The 8,043-nt window shown below is 39.8% G+C and overlaps 1 protein-coding gene across 2 annotated transcripts in view; it reads right to left on the bottom strand.

The window, feature by feature from the left end:
• LOC107092902 (kalirin-like) overlaps nt 1-8,043 on the bottom strand; it is an 84,715-nt gene that overhangs the window by 59,020 nt on the left and 17,652 nt on the right. The gene's annotated exons all lie outside the window — the stretch shown is intronic.

The following is an 8,043-nucleotide window of genomic DNA, read 5'->3' as shown; positions in this document are numbered from 1 at the left end:
AGTCAGAGTTGGATTCAAAACATTTGGCCCAGTCCAGAGTTTGCACAGAATATCTTTAAATTACAACAGAAAACTCTGAGCTGTTAAGGATGAATGTGGGGATGAGATTTAGATCCCCAGATGGAAATCAGACCCTTTATGAAAATATAAATGTATGTAAAATTATTTTGAATATATTAAAATCAGAAATTAATTTACACTAACAGGTCTATTAAAGCAGTATTACACCGGTTAGTCCAAACTTATTTTACTAATGTTTTTGCTTCCAAATAAGAAGTTTCTAGAGGCCTTCTAAAATCATTAAAGCTTTCTTTAAACTGTTCCTACACGCATTATTGGCAAAATAATTTCTCCTATTATCCATGTGATATCTTTGTTTATAGTTCTGATTTTTGTAGCCATCTTCTCCATGACATCATCAGCCGCCAAAGCCAGAAGAGCGGCCATCTTGGTTCTGTCTTTGATCTACGATTCTTTTTATTGAAAGGGAACCACTGGTGTCTGCTAGAGGTCAACCTGCCAAAACATGAATATAAAAAGAAAACCATTTCAAGCCCCGACTCACATGGCGCTACACATTCTCCATCATAACCTGATTAAAATGACTCCAATCTTGAAAAAAAGTTGATTAAATGATTGAAGATCTTTCGTCAAATTGTCTGTTAATAATCACCTGATCTATGATAATCAAATTCATTTATGATGTCTTAGAGAAACCTGGCTGCAGCAAGATTATTATGTGATGATAAAATGAAGAAACTCCATCTAGTTATTTACATTTTCACATACCCAGAAATTGTTGGTGAGGAGGAAGAGTAGCAACATCTTTCAGTCTGATTTATTGATTGCCAGTTAATAGTTATAATTGTTTTGAAAATCTAACCCTTAGTTCCCCCATTCAAACTGTAAAAAAAAAAAAAACAGTTCTGCTTGTAACTTGTAAATTTGTACAATCCACCATTACTGAAGAATTCCTTACTCACAATTTTTAGATGAGTTTCAAGAGATCCTATCTAAATTAGTGTTGAACTCTGAGGAAGTCATCATATTGGGGGATTCTAACATTCAGCAATAGCTTAAGTGCAGCCTTTGATGCTGTCTTTGACTTGATTCGTTTTGTTTTAAATTTGAATAGTCCAACACTTTCATTTTCACATTTTGGAGCTTGTGCCGACATAGGGAATTGAAATAACTGTATTTCCTAACAACCCAATTATATTTGATCACTTTTTAATAACTTTCAGAATGACTAATAAAATTCTCCTTCCCTAAAAGGTTAACCAGAGAACACAGCAATACATTTTAAAGAATCTGTTCCACTTTTTATCTCGTATGTATCACTGAACAATACTTTAATGATAAATCTTCCTCATGCTCCAGGGTTACCTGTGGAGTACCACAGGGATGAGTACTAGGACCAATTCTCTATACTATATATATGCTCCCAAGCGGTAGAATTACTAAACAGCATGGGATTCATTTCCACTGTTATGCTGATAATAATCAGCTATTTCTGTCTATAAATCCAGATGAAGCCATCTCTTTACATAGACTACAGGCTACAAGACAAGACTACAAAACCTGGATGACTTAACTTTCTGCTCCTCAATCCAGACAAAACAGAAGCTATTGTGTTTGGACCAGAGTCTTTGCAAAAGAAGCTGATTGGTCAGTCAATTTGGATGGGATTAAACAGATTTCAGATAATATAGTAAAAATCTTGGTGTTATTTTTGATCAGACACTTGCACCTAAATCATATATCAAAGAGGCTTCTATTTTCTCCCTTTTTAATCCGTGCAATATTGCAAAAATTCGAGATATCCTGTCCAGGAGTGATGCTGAGAAACTAGTCCATGCATTTGTTACTTCAAGGCTGGACTATTGTAATTCTTTACTATCAGGAAGTCCACAAACTGTAGTNTTTACTATCAGGAAGTCCACAAACTGTAGTTAAAAGCCTTCAGCTGATCCAAAATGCTGCAGCCAGAGTTCTGATGAAAATGATTTTCTATGTTAATGCTGCTATATGTTTAGGCTGCTGGATGACAGAGACCACTTTTCCTCATTCAATTGATATTCTTCCATTCTACAGTATTTAATTTCCACTTAATAACCATGTTTTCAGCTTTTTCTCATCATAGTAGCCACCATTCTAGATTGAAATACCAGCGGTGCTGCTGCCGTCAACACCTTCAAACTAACTGTATGTGCTCTCTTTCATCCTCTGGCAAGAGAATTGGCTCAGAGCTCGTCTACATGGCTGTGTCTTTCCTGGACGGAGCTGTCAATGGAGCTAGTTAACAGTCACTTTTTGTATTTCTGCTTTTTTTTTTTTTTTTTTTTTTTTTTTATGTCTGCTTCTGTCTCCTTGAACCCCAGTCGGCCTCAGCAGATGGTCGCTCACACTGAGCCTGGTTCTGCTGGAGGTTTCTTCCTGTTAAAAAGGAGTTTTTCCTCTCCACAGTCGCTACACGTGTGCTCAGTGTGAGGGATTGCTGAAGATTCAACGACAAAATGCAAGCTATACTGTTAGCTTATCAAGGAGGCGCACGTCATGGAAGTCAATGACTCGATGCAATCAACTGGTTTTCCTTGACAGAAACTTTAACCAATGTGAGTGTATCATCTCTGTAAAGGTTTGAGATGACTTGTGTTGTGAATTGGTGCTTGAGAAATAAACTGAATTGAATCAGCATGCCACCCTGTTCTGGTATTATACATGGAAGCCATTATAGCCCTTCACAAATGGTATGTTAAGACTGACATTCATGGTTTTCATTTTTGCAAGAGAAGAACAGGTAAATCTCAACATTTAAACTTTGGCTGATAATTACTGGAAGATCCAACAGACTCTTTAAATTTTTTATCTAGCAAAAGTTTGATTACAGGAAGGAATAAAATGGAGACCAACTGATTTGAACATTTTGTTCGCAATATGAAAAGAAAAATATAAACCAGCCATTAGTGATCCTAGTTAGATTTGGGGTTTCAAATGTGCACTAAACTATGTAGGGGTGTCAAAGTCTTCAACAAGTCAGTTCTATCTCCAGATGTTAAACTCTGTGAAAGTATTGCAGAGATTGTTTGGGATTTCTCAAACCTTTACTCAGTCTCTAAAAACAAGAAATGATGGCTCATTTGAAGCTTGCTGGGATCAAAAGATAAGAGCAGAAACAGATAAAAAAAAAAAAAACTATAAAGAAATGGAAACTTACAGACCTGGACTATATTACTCAATAGTGACTCACTAAAACAAAACATGCGACTTGTGAAAACATGCACCAAAATGACACTAAAACTTCAGCACGTCCTCATGAACGCAGTTATGTTTCTTACCTTCTGCATTAGGACACCAAAGTAAAGATTTCTATAAATCTGCTGACTTTATGGGTGAATTCAATTCAAAGATTAATTGCGGCCATGCTGCCAGGTTCCCACTGGTTTACCTGGCCGGCCAGGTCCCAGGCCGTTACCTGGCCGGCCAGGTCCCAGGCCGTTACCTATCTTGTCTCTGTGGAAAGATAGGAGCCACAGAGACGAGCCACAACCATTTTATTTACCAAAACCTTTCGTTGTGTGATATATAAGGATGTCCTGGTGGGGTGTTACAATTACAAACCTACAAATAGGATGGTTTGAAGACTAAAAAAGGAGAGAACTAAGTAGCAGCCATTCAAAATGGCCCTTCCCAGTCAAACTGCCGAATGGTAACCAAATGGCAGCCCACTACTGTCCAACTCCCAGCGAAATCCCCTCCTAATCCCAGCCATTGGAGTGACCCCTTCTTGCATATTTTTTTACTCTGACTCCAACCTTTTACTGAATAACAGGGTCTGACCAGGAGATGATGCTTCTCTTTAGATCGACAATATCCACAAATCATGACAGAATATTTTAGTACAAATAATGATGTTTAAAAAGGAAATATAGGGGACGAGCCAAGGGCCCATCAAGGAAAGTGAGGAAATTTTGAATGGCTACTAGTGTAAACTACATTTAACTGTGTGAGATCTAACCTAAAACTACGGACGCCTCATTATGCCAATCCCTAATGGTGGAAGTTCAAAGTCTGGGACATATTACTTTATGGGACTTCACCTCTGTGCGTTTGTTGGAAATGATTAATTAGTGTCTAATCGGATTAAGTATCTGCTGTATGCCAAGCAGGCCACAGAAAGACCCATCATTAAAAGTTGGAACATTTGTAAAGTTACATTTGGGGATGTTCCTCAGCCTCTAGAAAAGGGGTGGGCAATTCCAGTTCCTGAAGGCCAGTATCCTGCAACATGTAGATCCATCCTTGGCCCCACACATCTTAATCAAATAGCTGAATTAACTCCTTGCCATGCAGTCAGTTCCTCCAGAGTCCTTTCAATCTTCTTAATATTTGATTTAGGTGTGTCAAACCAAAGGCACATCTAAAAGTTGCAGGATACCGGCCCTCAGGAACTGGAGTTGCCCACTCCTAGAAAGATGACAAAGCCGGAATTCTGCCGTTTGACAAAGGAAGTGACTCAGAATGATTGGCAGCAATCTGTGTCCACAGTGACTGGAAAATCATACCTCCAGTGATGGTATGTACTGTAGGATAAAAGGCAATAATAGTCAAAATCTGATCTAAAGAGAAAACTGTACTAAGAAAGAAACATCTCATTCCTCCGACTTTGGGTTTTATTATTTGCTTCCTCTTAGAATCCAGAAGAGTCTAATCTCCATGAAGCAGTTCCATCTTATTTAGTAGACATCTCAAAGGCTTTTTGTCATGTTTCCCACTTTTATTTTAGTTTGGCTCAAATGTTTGAGCAACGCCTGCCTTACGGCAAAGCCTTAATTTGTCTTCTTCAGATAGATCTCCAACCCTTAGGGGGAAGTCCAACCTTTCAGAAGAAGAGAAGAACGGTTAATGAGGGTCTGCAAAACCATTCTGGAGAGAGAGGTCAGCTGTACTTCTGCCTTCCACACCTTTGTTTATAGATGTTTGAGTTTGGCCTTTTTTCCAGTGTAGTCCTGTTTCTCTGACTCTGACTAACTGGATGCTGGATGCTAACTGGATGTGCTCTCTTCATCCTCTGACATGGGAGCTGGCTTGGAGCTCGTCTGCCTGGCTGTATGTTTCCTGGACGGCGCCGCCTGTGGAGCTGGTTGACAGTTGCCTTTTGTATCTATGCTTCTTTTTCTATGTCTGCTTCTGTCTTCTTGAACCCCAAACGGCCTCAGCAGATGGCCGCTCACACCGAGCCTGGTTCTGTCTGAGGTTTCTTCCTGTTCAAAGGGAGTTTTTCCCTCTTCAATGTCACTACAAGCATGCTTAGTATGAGGGATTGCTAAAGAGTCAATGGATCGTTGCAATCAACTGGTTTTCCTTAGTATAAAACGCTGAATCGATCCGACTGTATGATCTGGTTGAATTGACTCTGTAAAGTGCCTTGAGATGATAAGTGTTGTGAATTGATGCTGTAGAAATAAATTTGAAAATAAACTAAATTGAATCAGAATCATCAACAGAGCTGCATTATGTGCTAATTATCACCATTATGTCCTAAAAGGTTTTCTGTAGATTTACAAAAAAATTAAATAAAATCTTTACTGAAAAAAAACAACAAAAAAACAACTTTGCAAAGGTAAATAGAATCTGGTCCAATGCAAAATTGAAGTTCATGTAATTCGTTTTAATTTCATTTTAGTAAAATCAAACCTGTCCAAAGTTAAGAGCCCACAATGACTCTTAACCCCCGCAGGGTTATTTAGGATTATTTCCAGTCTTCCAAGAGGTTTGCGTCAGACAGAAAATGAAACTTTTAAAAGGAAAAAAAAAATGCAGATGAGGAAGTATCAATGGTGGAACAAGGCTGAGCTCTGATCTGCCATGATAGAAACTAATTAATAATTATTATTAATAAATTGATCCAGTTTTTTCTAAATTTACCAACTTTTCCTTCTCCTATAAATTGTCAAACAATCCAGCTCTGACTTCATGGGTTGCAGTGGTTTTAGTACTGATGCCATCATCCATGGGGCTACAGGTGATTAATGATAACTGTATTCAGGTTAGCTGCCGTTTAGCATCTCTCTGCACGGTCCTCCCAGCTGGGTGAGCAGATCCAGACGAGCTCTGCAGCAGCAGAAACACATGAGGACGTAGCCTAGATAAAGTGATTCAGCAGCACCGTTTCACCGCAGTGTCCCATTTTATTCACCTTTCCTTCTAGTGACGCCCTGCAGGAGCTGGCAACTTTTAGATGGAAACACTTTGACTGCAGCTTTTCATACCGCAGCTTCATGACTAAGGTTAGAGAGGCAGAAACCCAGATAAGCAACAAATCAACAGTTACCAACCGCAGCTGCTTCGATTAAAGCCAGCATTAGAAACGAGGATAAAGGTATAAAGAAATTCAAAGGAGAATTATTGCAGTTTCTCTTCTACAGGTTTTCTGTAACTGAAGAAGCGCCTGAAAGAAATGAAAGCCTTTCCGTCTGAGGAAGTGAATAATTATGATTAAATACGGGTCGTTTAATCTGCTCTATTCTTCCTTTCCCTTCACTTTAGAGTTTCAGAGTGTCTTGGAAAGGACAAGGAGACCTACTTTATGAAGCAGTCACAAGACACCTGCTGCCCAACCACAGACACACACACACACACACACACACACACACAGAAAGAGGCAGAGAGGCTTAAAAAACTCTGCAAACTTCTGCACTTACAGCGTCACGTGTGATTTAAGTTTTTTTCAGTATCTTATATTACTGCAGCAGCTGGGAAGAGAAGCATCTTCAGTCTGACCCTGACTAACGGTGGATGTTATTAGTCAGGCACCAACTAGCCTGAGCGTGAAAGACTTTTTCTTTGCTTTCTGGGTTGGTTACTGCAGTAACGTTACAGTGTAGCTAGGAATGCATTGGCTAGAAACACAGCAGGTCAAATATCATCCAACCAAACCTACAGCAGAGGAGCTGGGTGCATTTCAGACTGAAGAGGCTCCAGTTATTCCATTTGCATCTACAGTACAGCAATGTAAACTACAGCCGTGGCAGGCAAATGAGCAGATCTCTCTCTGTTTGTGTGTGTCTGTAACTGTCTGGCCCTCAGAGTGAAGACCATTTTTACAATTTCACATCAGACTGAGGACCAAATGTTGCAAATTGAGGACATTTTGCTGTTCCTCACAAGGTATTTTGCCAATGGTTAGGTTTTAGGGCTACGGTGTCAATTAGGGTGAGGTATGCATTAGTAATGGTTAGGTTTAGGGTCAGTTTTAGGGTTATGGCATAGAAAGGTTTGAGACTGACTGAAAATCAATAAAAGTCAATGGGAGTCAATACATGGTCCTCACTATATATAGCAGAACGAGTGTGTGTGTGTGTGGTGTCAGAGGCTCCAGCCAGGAGGAATCTCCTGTACAGTCACAGAGCTCCGACAGGCTTTAAATCCATGCCTGTTCAATAACAGAAAGACTTTTTGTTTGGAAGGTGGGACGTTTCCAACAGCTGGGTTCAAAGTCTGAAAAAGTCCTGATAAGATGAGCAATGACTGAAAACAAACTGCTGCAGGGTATCATGATGCCTTCCTGCCACTGTTAAATAGAACAGGACCTGATGGGGGCTCAAACGGCTCAACAGCGCCATCTGCAGGGTATAGACACTCATTTGTGCCGCTGCGACAAAAACAAATCTTCAACCAGGCAAGTTTGACATGTTTACAGGGGTTGCCATGGAGAAAGCTAGATATCAGTTTGAGGTTGACTTTCACTTCCCTGCAGTGCTAGCAAAGATCATCAGGCTCTCAAAAATTGGCATCATCTGATGATTTTTAAATCCCCCTTTTGCTAAAAGTCCACTTAAAGAGAAAACGTCCTGCAGCACCAAAGAGTTAGCATTCAGTTTAGCTCAATCCCAATGTCTCAAAGCATTTAAGAACGGATTGAAACTGCAAAGCGCTGTGTGGTCCGACGTCTTTCAGTCAGTCATCCGACCATCTGCTTCTTCAGTCATTTGTTCTGCTGGATCAAACCTCAGCGACCATGCCTGCTCATGACCCTGCAGC

The sequence above is a fragment of the Cyprinodon variegatus genome, unplaced genomic scaffold (genome assembly GCF_000732505.1).
Source record: "Cyprinodon variegatus isolate N-32 unplaced genomic scaffold, C_variegatus-1.0 Scaffold399, whole genome shotgun sequence".
NCBI lineage: Eukaryota > Metazoa > Chordata > Actinopteri > Cyprinodontiformes > Cyprinodontidae > Cyprinodon > Cyprinodon variegatus.
This window is presented reverse-complemented; position numbering and strand designations above follow the sequence as displayed.